The sequence below is a fragment of the Carassius gibelio genome, chromosome B16, assembly GCF_023724105.1.
Source record: "Carassius gibelio isolate Cgi1373 ecotype wild population from Czech Republic chromosome B16, carGib1.2-hapl.c, whole genome shotgun sequence".
NCBI classification, from domain to species: Eukaryota; Metazoa; Chordata; class Actinopteri; order Cypriniformes; family Cyprinidae; genus Carassius; species Carassius gibelio.
This window is the reverse complement of record NC_068411.1, coordinates 6,274,930-6,288,218: the sequence shown is the minus strand read 5'-3', so window position 1 is coordinate 6,288,218 and position 13,289 is coordinate 6,274,930. Positions and strand designations below refer to the sequence as shown.

The 13,289-nt window shown below is 42.3% G+C and overlaps 1 pseudogene; it reads right to left on the bottom strand.

Annotated features, from left to right (window-relative positions):
- Nucleotides 1-6,933: 6,933 nt before the first annotated feature.
- LOC127974295 (uncharacterized) overlaps nucleotides 6,934-13,289 on the bottom strand; it is a 35,429-nt pseudogene continuing 29,073 nt past the window's right edge.

Below are 13,289 nucleotides of genomic sequence, written 5' to 3'. Positions count from 1 at the left end.
AAGACTATCCAGCGAAAACAACGGTCCGTAGAACTACTTTCCACTAGAAGCCTTCGGCCTGGGAGCGCCACTTTGACTCTAGCGTCTGCGGAGTACAAAAGTGACACCCCCGGCACGTGGGGCTGGAACACGGTTGGGACTGCTCTGCCCAGCAGCCCCTGACCACTTCAACCTCCTCAGAGGAAGAGCAGTACACACGTGTTCTCACAAAAGAAATCACATCCCTAGAGCCCCTGTACATCTAACTTCACATAGTCAGATAAATGTCATTTTATTCCTTAGAATTAAATGTAGTCAGCAACCAGACTAGTCAACACGGTCTGGTGTAGAAAAACTCACATAAAAATGAAACCATGTAATACACGCGTTGCCTCGGCAGTCTTTTATATATATATATATATATATATATATATATATATATATATATATATATATTTATATATATATTATTTTATGCTACTCAGTCACACAAACAACATCAATCTCCTCAGAGGAAGATGGATGCTGCAGCGAGCTGTCTCAGAGGGCGAAGAAACTGCAGCGCTGATTTCCAAGCCTCAAGAATGAGCTCTAGATCTAGTGAACACGGGTGCAGATAGGACGAGCCATCTCCAACCCGTTCGCCAGATCATGTGCGATTCCCGCTATCGCGGCCGCCACTGTGCCTCGGCAACAGCGCGACCGCAACTGCAGGATCGCATGCACGGACACACTCCTTGGAGCGTGCCTGGCGAGAGAGCATGCAGCAGCAGCGAGCTGTCTCAGAGGGCGAATAAACCGCAGCGCTGTTTTCAAAGCCACGAGCACGAGCTCTAGATCTAGTGAACACAGGCGGAGATAGGACGAGCCGTCTCCAACCCGTTCGCCAGATCATGTGCGATTCCCACTATCGCGGTCGCCGCTGTGCCTCGGCAACCGCGCGACCGCAACTGCAGGATCGCATGCACAGACACGCTCCTCAGAACGTGCCCGGCAAGAGCGGAGCGCTTAACAGTGAGAAAAGCACAGTCAGCCCCCTGGGAGCTGACTGCGCGAGCTCCACTCTTCATTAATGCTGCTTATGTTAATATAAGGCATAATATGCTTGTGCAACTGATGCTTGTGTGACTGGTGCTTGTGTAACTGGCGAGCTCATCGACGCCTTTCCACATCAGTCTCCTCAGAGAAAGACAGGCAGCGCCGTCGCGCCCTCTCATCGGGGAGAAAGTACCACAAACACGGGCTTCCGACCACCGAGAGCGGGCGCCGGATCAGGTGGCTAAGAAAGAAGATAGGGACTTGCCCGTCTTACATTCCTTCCAGCAGATCCGAAAGCGAGTCCCGCGAGCACAACCACCATTTCGCCTCGGCGAAAGCGGGACTGGCACCGCGAGAAACGCCAGTGAAAGCTCTCTCCTCAAAGAGAGCCTTCTGAGAGTGAAGCACAGGCTCGCATCGCAGCCGTCAACTCCCTCGAGAGCTGACACTGCGCGCTTCACTCTAAAGCAGACAACACACGAGCAGCCCTTTTTTTTTTGGCAGGGAAAAACACACAGCCTGAGCACTGCCTGCTCTCGCCCAAAACTTCCCTTGATTGAAGCTTTGACAATGGAGTTTATCAGTGGAAAAACGACACTAAATAAGACTCAGAAACAGATAGCGACTGACACACACACAGAGCGCTTGCTGAAGACACAAGGCTGATATCCGGCTTCGCCGCTCATGCTTTTATGCTTCCTGTTCTCTGATGTCACCCGCCTATGACGTCTCGCCCTTCCTTTGGACTGATTATACATGTTATTCAGAGACGTCACGCTGGACAGGTTCCCCAAACGTTCTCGACGCAGCTCGAGTTCCTGAAGAGGAACTATGAATTAACACATGTGGAATCATACATGGAATTATGTACATAACAAAAAAATGTGAAACAACTGAAAATATGTCATATTGTAGGTTCTTCCAAGTAGCCACCTTTTGCTTTGATTACTGCTTTGCACACTTTTGGCATTCTCTTGATGAGATTCAAGAGGTAGTCACCTGAAATTGTCTTCCAACAGTCTTGAAGGAGTTCCCCGAGAGATGCTTAGCACTTGTTGGCCCTTTTGCCTTCTGTCTGTGGTCCAGCTCACCCCTAAACCATCTTGATTGGGTTCAGGTTCGGTGACTATGGAGGCCAGGTCATCTGGCGCAACACCCCATCACTCTCCTTCTTGGTCAAATAGCCCTTGATGCCTTCAGTGTGACTCTACAATTTTCATAATCATGAAAATAAAGAAAACTCTTTGAATGAGAAGGTGTGTCCAAACTTTTGGTCTGTACTGTATATATATATATTTCCTTGGTAATGCAATGTCTGATTTTAAAATGATTTTAAAATGATCAATTTTGAGATTTTAAGCTTTCAACTGATATATAAGTATTGATGATTTCAAAACCATGGTAGGGAAAAGGTAATGAATATTTAATTTTTGTGACAAAGGTCAGAACTCCTGTTATCAGGTAGATTTTTGAGGTGCACTGCTGTCATAGAATAATATTTTACTTTTCCTATATAATACGTAATGTGTAAAACAGTAGCAAAATATATATCCAGGAGTCTTACCCCTGGTTTCACAGACAAGGCTTTAGTCTAGTCCCAGACTAAAATGTAAGTTGTAATGTAATGTAATGTTTCAACAGAGCAAAACTTTGTTTTGTCTCAAGATGCACACCAGTGTTGTTTTTTTTCTAAGGTATTTTTATAAAAAAATACTTTAAAATCCTTATTGAACTATGACCTTGTCCTGGCTTAAGCTAAGCCCCATCTGTGAAACTGGGCCTTAGACTTTTACAATAATATATAGTTTGCCATGATTATATTAAAACATATTTGTATATTTGTATTATAGTGCAGTAAATGTAGGTGACCCACTGAAGGGACGGGTGACAGTTAAGATGTTTTAATGGTCTATATGCTAAACTTTTGCTACATTGTGAATGTGATTGATCCTACAATGCTGCTTTTACACACTTGTATTCATATACAGTACAAAAAAATAAAAAAATAATTAATAATATTTTCTAAGTGAGCTTGTCCTGCTGCTGACACCAGATAGAAACTGATGAATACAGTGTCTGGTCAATTATTAATGTAAGCAGATGGTGCCACTTCTGCTTATTGTACATTCTGATGGTTAAAAAATAAGCACAGTAGCTTAAAACAAGAAGAAGAAAAAGAGGAAGAAAGGGGACTGAAAAATGACTTTGAAAAGTACATACTACTACGTCTTTCATCCAGAAATGATTTGAAGACCTCCTGAGAAACCTTGCGGCCATGTTTAATTGCTGCATGCCAGTTGGGTCTGTCATTTGCAAGTGTCTCCCAGTTGTCAAAGTTGATGGAGAAGGCTTGAAGATCCCTCTTAATTACGTCTTTGAAAAAGTAGATGAGGACGACCATGTTTGTGGGGGTCGTTTGCCAGCTCGCCATATAGCAAGATATTTGGGAGGCGGGTGTCATTCATTCTATAAATATGCCCAATCCAGCAGAGGTGGCGTACACGAAGGATGGTGTACAGGTCACTGGAACCAGTTCTCTCAAGGATGACAGAGTTCGACACATGGTCCTTCCAGCATGCACCCATTATAGAACAAAGGCAGCGAAAATGGAAGGCGTTGAGGCAATGTTCGTGTCTCCTGTATGTTGTCCATGTCTTTCTTGCATATAGTGCTAAGTACACATGCATGGTATACACAGACTTTGAGGAGCAATGAGAGGTACTTGTCGTGCCAGACACGCTTGCCCAATTTTCCAAACATTGATGATGCGCTCCCAATGTGCGTGTCAAGCTCTGAATCAAGGTTATAGTTGTTTGATACTGTAATACCCAGGTAGGTGGATTTGTCTACCACAGATAGACATATGTTGTTAATGTATACTGTAAGATTCAAGGTTGAAGGTTGTGCAAGGATAACTGTCTTTTTAAGACTAATCTGCAAACCAAACTCTAGACATGCAGCAGCAAAAGATGAGCAGAGTAGTTGTAGATCTTCCTTTGAGAGGGCAACAAAGGCAGAATCATCAGCATAAAGCAGCTCACGTACCAGAACATGGCATACTTTACTCTTTGCCCGCAGCCTGGCCAGATTGAACAGTTTTCCTGTGCTGTGGGTGTGTGGAAGGATACCGGAGTCATCAGGGAAGGCACGGCATAGCAGGGCAGAGAAGAAAATTCCAAAGAGGGTAGGAGCAAGGACACATCCTTGTTTTACCCCACACCTTATCTGGAACTCTTAAGAGTGAGTGCCTTCAGACTGTACGGTTGCCGTCATGCCCTCATGAAACTCAGTAACACCTTCAGTAACTTTGGTCTTTGTTGGATGAGGAAAAGTCCAGATCGACTAACATAGTCAAAGGCATTGGAAAAGTACATACACCCCAGTCAAAATGATACTGTCATAATAAAATATTATACATAAAATCATGTGAGAAATCAAGCATATCTGCTGCATGTTAGTCTGTTTATTTAACCAATCACACTACTTAAAGTAATTAAACATCTAAAGATGATTCATAAAAAAAAGCAAAAAGAAAAAAAAAAAGCTGTTTCTGTAGGATATTCTTAGTATCCTTATTGCTGAAGTGGTATTGTTGTTCTGGAAAGTTCCTATAAAGATGTTTTGCATCTCGTTGTGAAGACATACCACTACATGTCACGGTGACTACTATGCGAGTGCAAAGGAGAATGATGACAAAGGAGTTTCACAAATAACAGTCTTCCAAAAACGGAGTAACATAGGGGAGAGAGAGGCACACACATAGCACTTGGTATTGATGTTAACATCGGACAAAGGAATCAGGGAACAATACAGTGCTTAACATTGTGTATTTAACAGGACACAGGTGAATCAAATTTCTACTCAAAACGAGATGGAGAAACTGGGTCACGGGGTGCACATGGGGAGAAAAGCACACACAGTTATTATTCCTGATACCAATGTTGGGTAGGCGACAAAGGTTTTTTTTTTTTTTTTACCTTTTTTTTTTACCTTTTTTTTTAGCTTTTCTAAATTGTGGCAAAAGAAATAAATAAATGTGGCAAAATGTTTCAAAGTCTTATGAAACTAAATTCCCGTAAGTTTAGAAGGTATGTTACATGTTATAAAAACATGTAATAAAAAGGTGCTTTTCACCTCAATAACATCATATTCACAATCAAGTACAATGGTACTAGCATTTTGCTGTAGGACTTCCTCTCTTCAGCTGAGACTGGGGAAAGTAGTCAAAATAGAAGGAGTCATGATGGAAGGAATCAAATACCAGACCCTTTTGGCTCGAGACCTTCAGGACTCCATTACAAAGATAAGGACAAAGAGGAATTTAATATTTCAGCATGATAAAACCAAACCAGTAATAAAGTCTACAAAAGAATTGATTCAGAAGAAGAACATTTTGGAACAGTTGACTAAGAGCCCAACATTTATTCCAATCAAAAACTTGTATAATGTGAAGACTGGAGATCCCTCACAGTTTTTTATGAATCTGAAGCACTTTTGCAAGGTATAGCAAAGTATAATAGACAAATAAAGATGTGCTAAACTGATATACTGGCTGCTGTATTAAAAGCAAATCATGACCTAACCAAGAATGTGCTACTTTTTTTCTTTACTTCTTAAACGCCTGCAATTCTAACAGGGGTTTGTAGACTTTCTATAGTAATTGAATGTCTAAGGATATCATAATTGTACATGACCTGTCAGAGTTAAATACAGATAACAAAATATGTGGTGTGCTTACAAACACCACCTGATTCTTGGCAATCTTTGCTCTTCACTAGATTTGCCATTTATTTTTTCCTGGTATACTCCTGTGGTTTGTTTTTGTGTTCATATATTTTTTTATGCCTACACCTAATGCCTCTGAAGAGAATTGTATTGTCTCTGCTTAAATGTAATATAATATTTTCATACCACACTAGTCTTTTTTAGAATTTTTAGAGTAAAATGGACATGTTTTTTAATTCCCTCTGATAAGTGACTGATCCATATTTTACACCAATATTAAGCCATCAAAGTATGAGACATCAAAGTGTGCCATTCTTTCAGTCACAAGAAAGGAGCTGATTGAAATGTCCCTTTGTTGTTGTGTTGAAAGAATCTCTACTCCAGAGACTAAAAAAATATCCCCAGCTCTCTGCAGATCCCAAACTATAACTCCAAATTTAATAGAAGCATTTCCTTTGTTGTTCAAAACATTGCATTATCTTTATCCTTCCATGGTAGATTACATTTTAATAATTTGGCATTAAAAGAATATTATGGATCTCCCAAAACATAACCTTACCATAACTCTGATATATGATTGGTTGATATACATTTTATTTCAGGATGTTTAACCAGAAATATGTCATGAAATCATGGCCACCATCTTAAAGCTTAAATATGAATATCATTGAGGCAAACAAACAAAAAAAGATTAATTACATAGCAGGTTATTAAGCTTACACAAGGAACAATTAATATATGATGCATGCAAAAGATTACCTTTGCAGTTCCACTGGAAATAAATCACTGAAGTGTAATTGAAATCAACACTAGAGGCAGTAAAACTATGACATCTTTTATTCCTTTCTAAACAAATTATGATTTAGAAGGCCAGATTAAGGAAATCAAATTTTGCATAATTATTTATACTGCTGCATTGGACACCATAGATCATGACATATTCACAGATCCATTACAAAACTATAAAAGGTATTCAAGGACAGACTCTAAGATGGTTTAGATGCTAACTGTCCTTTTGCTACAACTTTGTTTATTTAAATGGTGAGCCACAAGGATCTGTCCTAGGTCCTCAGCTATTTTCAATAAAATAATATTGGTAATATTATTAGAAAATGTGGGATTAGTTTGCAATGTTATGCTGATGATCATCATCATGATCATTGCCCTTCACCCCAGCTGGGGTATGGGCCATCAACCAAGGATCTCCAGAGTCATCTGTCCTGAGCTGTAGCCCATCTTTGCGGTGTCTGCCTCAAGGTTGCGCCGCCAGGTATTTCTTGGTCGGCCCCTCTTCCGATTGCCTTGGAGATTCCACTTCAGTGCCTGCATGGTGATATTGGCTGGTGAGCAATATGTGCCCTATCCAACCCCATCTCCTCTTCCTGATGTCTTCTTCAATGGGAAGTTGGCAGGTTCTTTGCCAAAGGTTGGTGTTGCTGATGGTGTCAGGCAAGCGGATCTGGAGAATACTTCTGAGGCAGCTATTTACGAAGGTCTGTACTTTACTGGTGGTAGTTTTATTCATCCTCCAAGTTTCTGCTCCATACAGCAAGACTGACTTCACATTGGAGTTAAATATTAGAATCTTGGTGATCAAGGACAGCTCTCTGGAGGTCCATATTTCCTTTAGTTGGATGAAGGTGGCTCTTGCCTTTCCGATTCTTGCCTTGACATCCACAACTGTTCCACCATGCTGGTCGATGATGCTACCCAGGTAGGTAAAGGACTGCACTTCCTCCAGTGGATTTCCATGCAGTGTGATTGATTCGGTACTGGTGGGGTTGATCTTCAGAATTTTGCTCTTATCTTTGTTGATGTTGAGTCCAACCTGTGCCAACATGGCTGCCACCCTGTTTGTTTTCTCTTGCATTTGCATTTGACTGTGCGAGAGGAGTGCAATATCGTTGGCAAAGTCCAGGTGATCGAGCTGGTCCCACAAGGTCCACTGGATTCCGTTTCTATGCTCCCGAGTGGATGTCTTCATTATCCAAACCATGGCGAGGAGGAATAGGAATGGCGACAACAGACATCCTTGACGAACTCCGATTCGCACCTGGAAAGTATTTGCAAGCTGCCCTCCATGTAAGACTCTGCAGGACATCTCGTTCTAGGAATCCCTGATAAGGTTGGTAATCTTTTCAGGGATGCTGTACTGTCATAGGAGCTTCCAGGGGGTCTCTCTGTCCAAAATGTCGAAGGCTTTTTCATAATCAATAAAATTTATATACAACAGTGAGTTCCACTCTAATGACTGCTCTACTATAATAAGGAGTGTCGCTATCTGATCCGTGCAAGATCTGTTTTGCTGGAAGCCTGCCTGCTGGTAGGGATCTTCCCTACATTTTTAGGGAAGATCCCTAATAATGTAAAAGACTGGATGACCAATAATTGTCTCCTATTAAATTTGGATAAGACACATATCTATAGTGACTCAACTCCCACAGTGGAACTCCAGAAGGATAAAAAGGAGGAGTTACGGCAGTGAAGGACAAGAGAGGACCAGGCCTGGGTTTTATTTCGTGTTTTGGTTTTGTTTGTGTGCGGCAGTCATCCGCGAGGGCCTGTCACGCTATTGTGTGTTTATTTTATTATTAAAGTTTATTTAAATGTTCACGCCTCCTTCTTCCAGAGACTACAAATGTTTTTACATTGTTGCAATTTCCTATAAGGCCCTTAATAGTTTAGCTCCTGCATACCTTACTAGCTATCCTACAATCCATCATGCTCCCTAAGGTCACAAAACGCTGGACATTTGGTAGTTCCTATGATACGATAAGGAGGTAGAGCTTTTTAAATTTGGCTCCCAAACTCTGGAATAGCTTTCCTGATAATGTTCTGGTTTCAGAGACACTCTACCAGTTTAAATTAGATTAAAAACATCTCTTTGGCCAAGCATTCAAATAATGCATATCATAATTTTGGACTGCAGTTATATCAGTTAAAAGTGCATTATAATTCTTTAGCTTGGGTTAAACTAATTCATTTTACTTGGTTGGAATAGCAGCTGTGCTAATTATGTCTCTATTTGTTTCTCCATTTTTGCCATGGGAATTACATCCCGTGGTAACTAGGATTGACACAAAATTCAGTCTGGATCCAGAACCCCTTGGAAGAGATAATGTCAGAGGACCTCAGATGATGCTAAACCTGAAACAATATACAGAACTACCAACTTTTGCTACAAGTGTGATAGCATCATATAATAATTGCTGTTAATAGTGTTTGTCTGTTTAAACATCTTTAATATTATTTTTGTAAATTTCTGTCATATGCACATAAACTGACAGTCACCACTGATAAGCCACTACTAAATAGTGTAGAAATGTAATTATCTGTTAAGTTGGTTTGTATCGTAAAACACACTATACAAATAAACTTTAATTTAATTTACACAATATTATGACTTCAAATCAGTTTAAATTTGAAAACTGATACTTTTGTACATTAGCATTATACAGCTTTATTGGGTTTTGTAACACAGTAGGTTTGCTTGGAAGCTTAAGCAACATGGTGTTGCAACACCTCAATCCCATACAAAAGGAAGTTAAAATAGCACATTTGCCTCAGCGACTGCTTGTTTATATTAATTTTGCATTTGCTAACACTATTGGGTAGGTTTCGGGTTGGGTTTGGTGTGGGGTTTTCCAACATGGTACATCATTAACCTTTCAGCCACGCTTCTCGGACATTTGAATTCTGAACTGCTGCAATACATATGTTGTGACACATAAGAAGGCGTTAGATCCATTTGCAGCTTTATTGAGAATAGTCAGACAATACAGGGTCAGAAACCAGCAAGGCAGAACAATGAAGAAAAGGCTTAGACAGTACCTTAGCCAGGCGAGAGAATAGGACAGGCGGCAGACAGACAGAGTTCAGAGAAGACAATACGAGTCGGGAAAGGCAGAGAATAATCAGGGAATCAATAAACAGCCCAAGGTCAATACACTAGAAACAAACACGGGTAATAACACTCAGAAAAGACAGCCAGTGCAAATCAAGACTTCGCAGTGACTGAGCGAATGGTGACTGCTTATATGTGTGTGTGTGGGCATGTAAATGTAAATGAGATCCAGGTGTGGAGAGTGAAGAGGTGTGATTGAAGTCAGGTGTGGTGTGAATGATCAGTCCCAGATATGATGATGGGAAATGGAGTCTGAATCAGAGTTCGATAATATTCAGGGGACAGTTCCCTCTGCTGGTGATGAGAAGGTGGTACAGGAACCTCCTCTGTAACAGAGCCCCCCTGCTCCATGTGGCTCCTGATGCCAGGGTCTTCCACGAGGTCGGAGAGCCGGCTTCTCCGGATGCGACCTATGAAACTCTTCCATGAGAGTGGGGCCAAGGATCCTTAAAGCTGACTCAGGATCGTTCATCCGGGCCGTACCCTTCCCAATCGACCAAATACTGAAGGGTGTCGCCCCTGCGTCTTCAATCCAGTAACTAGTGCACTTGATATGCCTCCTTGCCGTCATCCAGGATATGCAGGGGGGTCTGTTAGCCTGGTTCCCCCCTCAATCATGGCGTTGAGACAGTATAATGCCTACCCCGTGTTAAAAGCATCAACCTCCACAATGAAAGGGTGTTTTGGGTGTAGATGTCGAAGGATCTGGGCAGTGGTGAACCGAGTCTTTAGTTCGTTGAAGGCTACGCGAGACTCTGGGGACTAACTGACTGTATGTGTGTCGTTTAGTCATTGCGGTCAGTGGGGCAGCGACTGAACTGAAGTTCCTAATAAATCATCTGTATAAGTTTGTAAACCCCAGGAAATGTTGTAACGCCTTCACTGTCTGAGGGTGTGGCCAATCCCACACTGCCTTGACTTTTTTCTCATCCATGGCTACTCCCTCCTGACTGATAATGTACCAGAGGAAAGAAGTGCTGGTTTGATGGAACTCATATTTCTCAGCCTTGGCATAGAGTTGATACAGGATAAGGCGTTTCAGCACTGACCTCACATGGTGGACGAGTTCCTCCAGATAACTTGAACAGATAAGGATGTTGTCTATGTATACGACTACCCATCTGTCCTGGAATATTTCATTCATGAAGGACTGAAAAACTGATGGAGTGTTTGCTAGGCCGAAAGGCATAACCAAGTACTAGTAGTGTCCACTAGTGGTGGAGAAAGTCATCATCCATTCGTCTCCCTTGCGGATGTGAATCAGGTTGTAAGCATTACGTAAATCCAACTTGGTGTAGTATTTGGCGCAGCGAAGCTGTTCTAGTGTGGCTGGAACTAGCGGCAATGGATAACGGAATTTAATGGTGATACCACTGAGGCCCCGGTAATCAATGAATGGCCGTAACCCTCCATCCATCTTGTGGATGGCTGAATGAATCCCTCAGAGAGTTCTTCGTCAATGTAATACTTCTTGGCTTCTGATTCCGGTTGAGATAATGGTAATATCTGCTTGATTGTGCCATCCCAAAGAAGCACAAAGTCACTTTTACGGACTTTTAAATTAAATGTTCTCTCCTGGTGGAATGACCTCCCCAACTCAATCCGAGCAGCTGAGTCCTTAGCCATCTTCAATAACCATCTTCTAACTTTAACACTCACTATTCTAATTCTATTCTTTAAAAAAATCTAACTACCTTTCTAATATTTTGTATTCTATTTTATTTTCATTTATTATGCAATTGTATGTGTGTGTGTGTGTGTGTGTGTGTGTGTGAAGATCTCCAATACTAGCTTGCTCTATTCTTTTTTTTATTCTATCCGTTTTCTTTTTATTAATTATATTATTTAAAGGGGGGGTGAAATGCTCGTTTTCACTCAATATCCTGTTAATCTTGAGTACCTATAGAGTAGTACTGCATCCAGAGGCTGAAATTTAACAAGAGCAGCATCAGCAAAGGCGGTATGCTATGTGGTACAGTATGTACTGAAACTGTATATATTTGCTTAGCGGTTTTGGAAAATGACTAAGTTCCACTTTATGTCGTCTTTTTTATTTTTTTAAGCTGTACATGTGGAAAGTGCAGTTTGATGACAACATCGCATGTTGTTTACTTGATGTGCTTACGCGCTGAAAGCTAAGTTAACAACACAGAGATATTTGAAGCAGTTTTACTCACCGCCTGCGGTTCCAACACGATCGTGACCCTTTTTCGTTGGGATTGCATCGTCCTTCAGAAATAAACGATGTGCAATCGGAAATGCAGGGAACAAAACACTTGCACAACTCCGTTGATGCTCTGTAAATATAAACTCCATCCACTGGTCCCTTAATGCTGTTTCTCTTTTGGTAATCTGTGCAGGGTTGTCTTGCCCTGGCAACCAAAAATACACTTCTTTTGTGACTTTTCGCGACGCTCTCGCTCTGATCAGGCTGTGCTCAGCCTCTCAGTGCTGTGCTATACGGGAGCACTTAGGACCCATATAAGGAAATTCCGCTCCATCTAACGTCACACAGAGCCATACTCGAAAAAAACTTTCCGAAACTTGTGACAAACCGGAAGAGGTTTTTTTTTTAAATACTCCTTCAAACGTACAACTTAATTTTTGAAACTTTGTCCATGTTTAGCATGGGAATCCAACTCTTTAACAGTGTAAAAAACTCAGTATGCATGAAATAGCATTTCACCCCCCCTTTAAAATACCATGCTACGTGTACGGTGTTAACCTAACTGAGACTTGTTATAGCACTTATATCATTGCTCTTTTTGTTGTTTTTGATTGCTTCCACTGTCCTCATCTGTAAGTCGCTTTGGATAAAAGCGTCTGCTAAATGAATAAATGTAAATGTAATGTAAATATCCGCCCTTTACAAGGAGTGGTGCAGGGCATCAGATCGATGACGCAGTCGATAGAGCGATGCGTGGGAAGATGTGATGCTTTCTTCTTACTGAAGGCGTCGGCAAGGTTGTGACGAGTGGGGCGGGGCCGAGGGACGTGGGAGGAGCGAGGCTGGTGGAGTGATTGGAGATGAGCTACACCTGTTCGACCCACCGGTCTCGAGGCCCACGGAGGAGATGGACGGATATAAAACTGGAGCGACGACAGTGAAGGACATGAGAGGACCAGGCCTGGGCTTTATTTTATGTTTGCTTTTTATTTGCGCGCATTTTGTGTTTATTTTGTGATTATTAAAGTTTCGTTTTGATTGTCCACCAGTTCCCGTCTCCTTCTTCCCGTGGTTATGGAGTTTTTATTATTACAGTGGTGCCGAAGCCCGGGAGAAGGAGGACGCACTGCTGAAGATGCCATCGAGCAGGCGAGGAGTGTGCCGCCATGGTTGTCAAGGCGGTGGGCTGGAGTGAGTTGCCCGCACGCTCGCAATGTGGAGGAGCGGCTGCCGTCCGTGAGGGAGCGGAGGAGTCGCCAGGGGGGGCCGGAGCCTGCTGCCTCCGTGAAGGTATCCGGAGGAGCAGGGAACGGGGGACTCCTGCCGGCTGCCCAAAACTGGAGGAGCCGTCACCGTCCACCAGGCGGCGGAGGAGTGTCGTGCCGTCCGCCGAGGGCCGTCCAGTGCCACCACCAGGCACCGCGGAGGAGATCACCCAGCTGTAGGAGGGCCGAGCAGCAGTGCCTCTGGGAACTG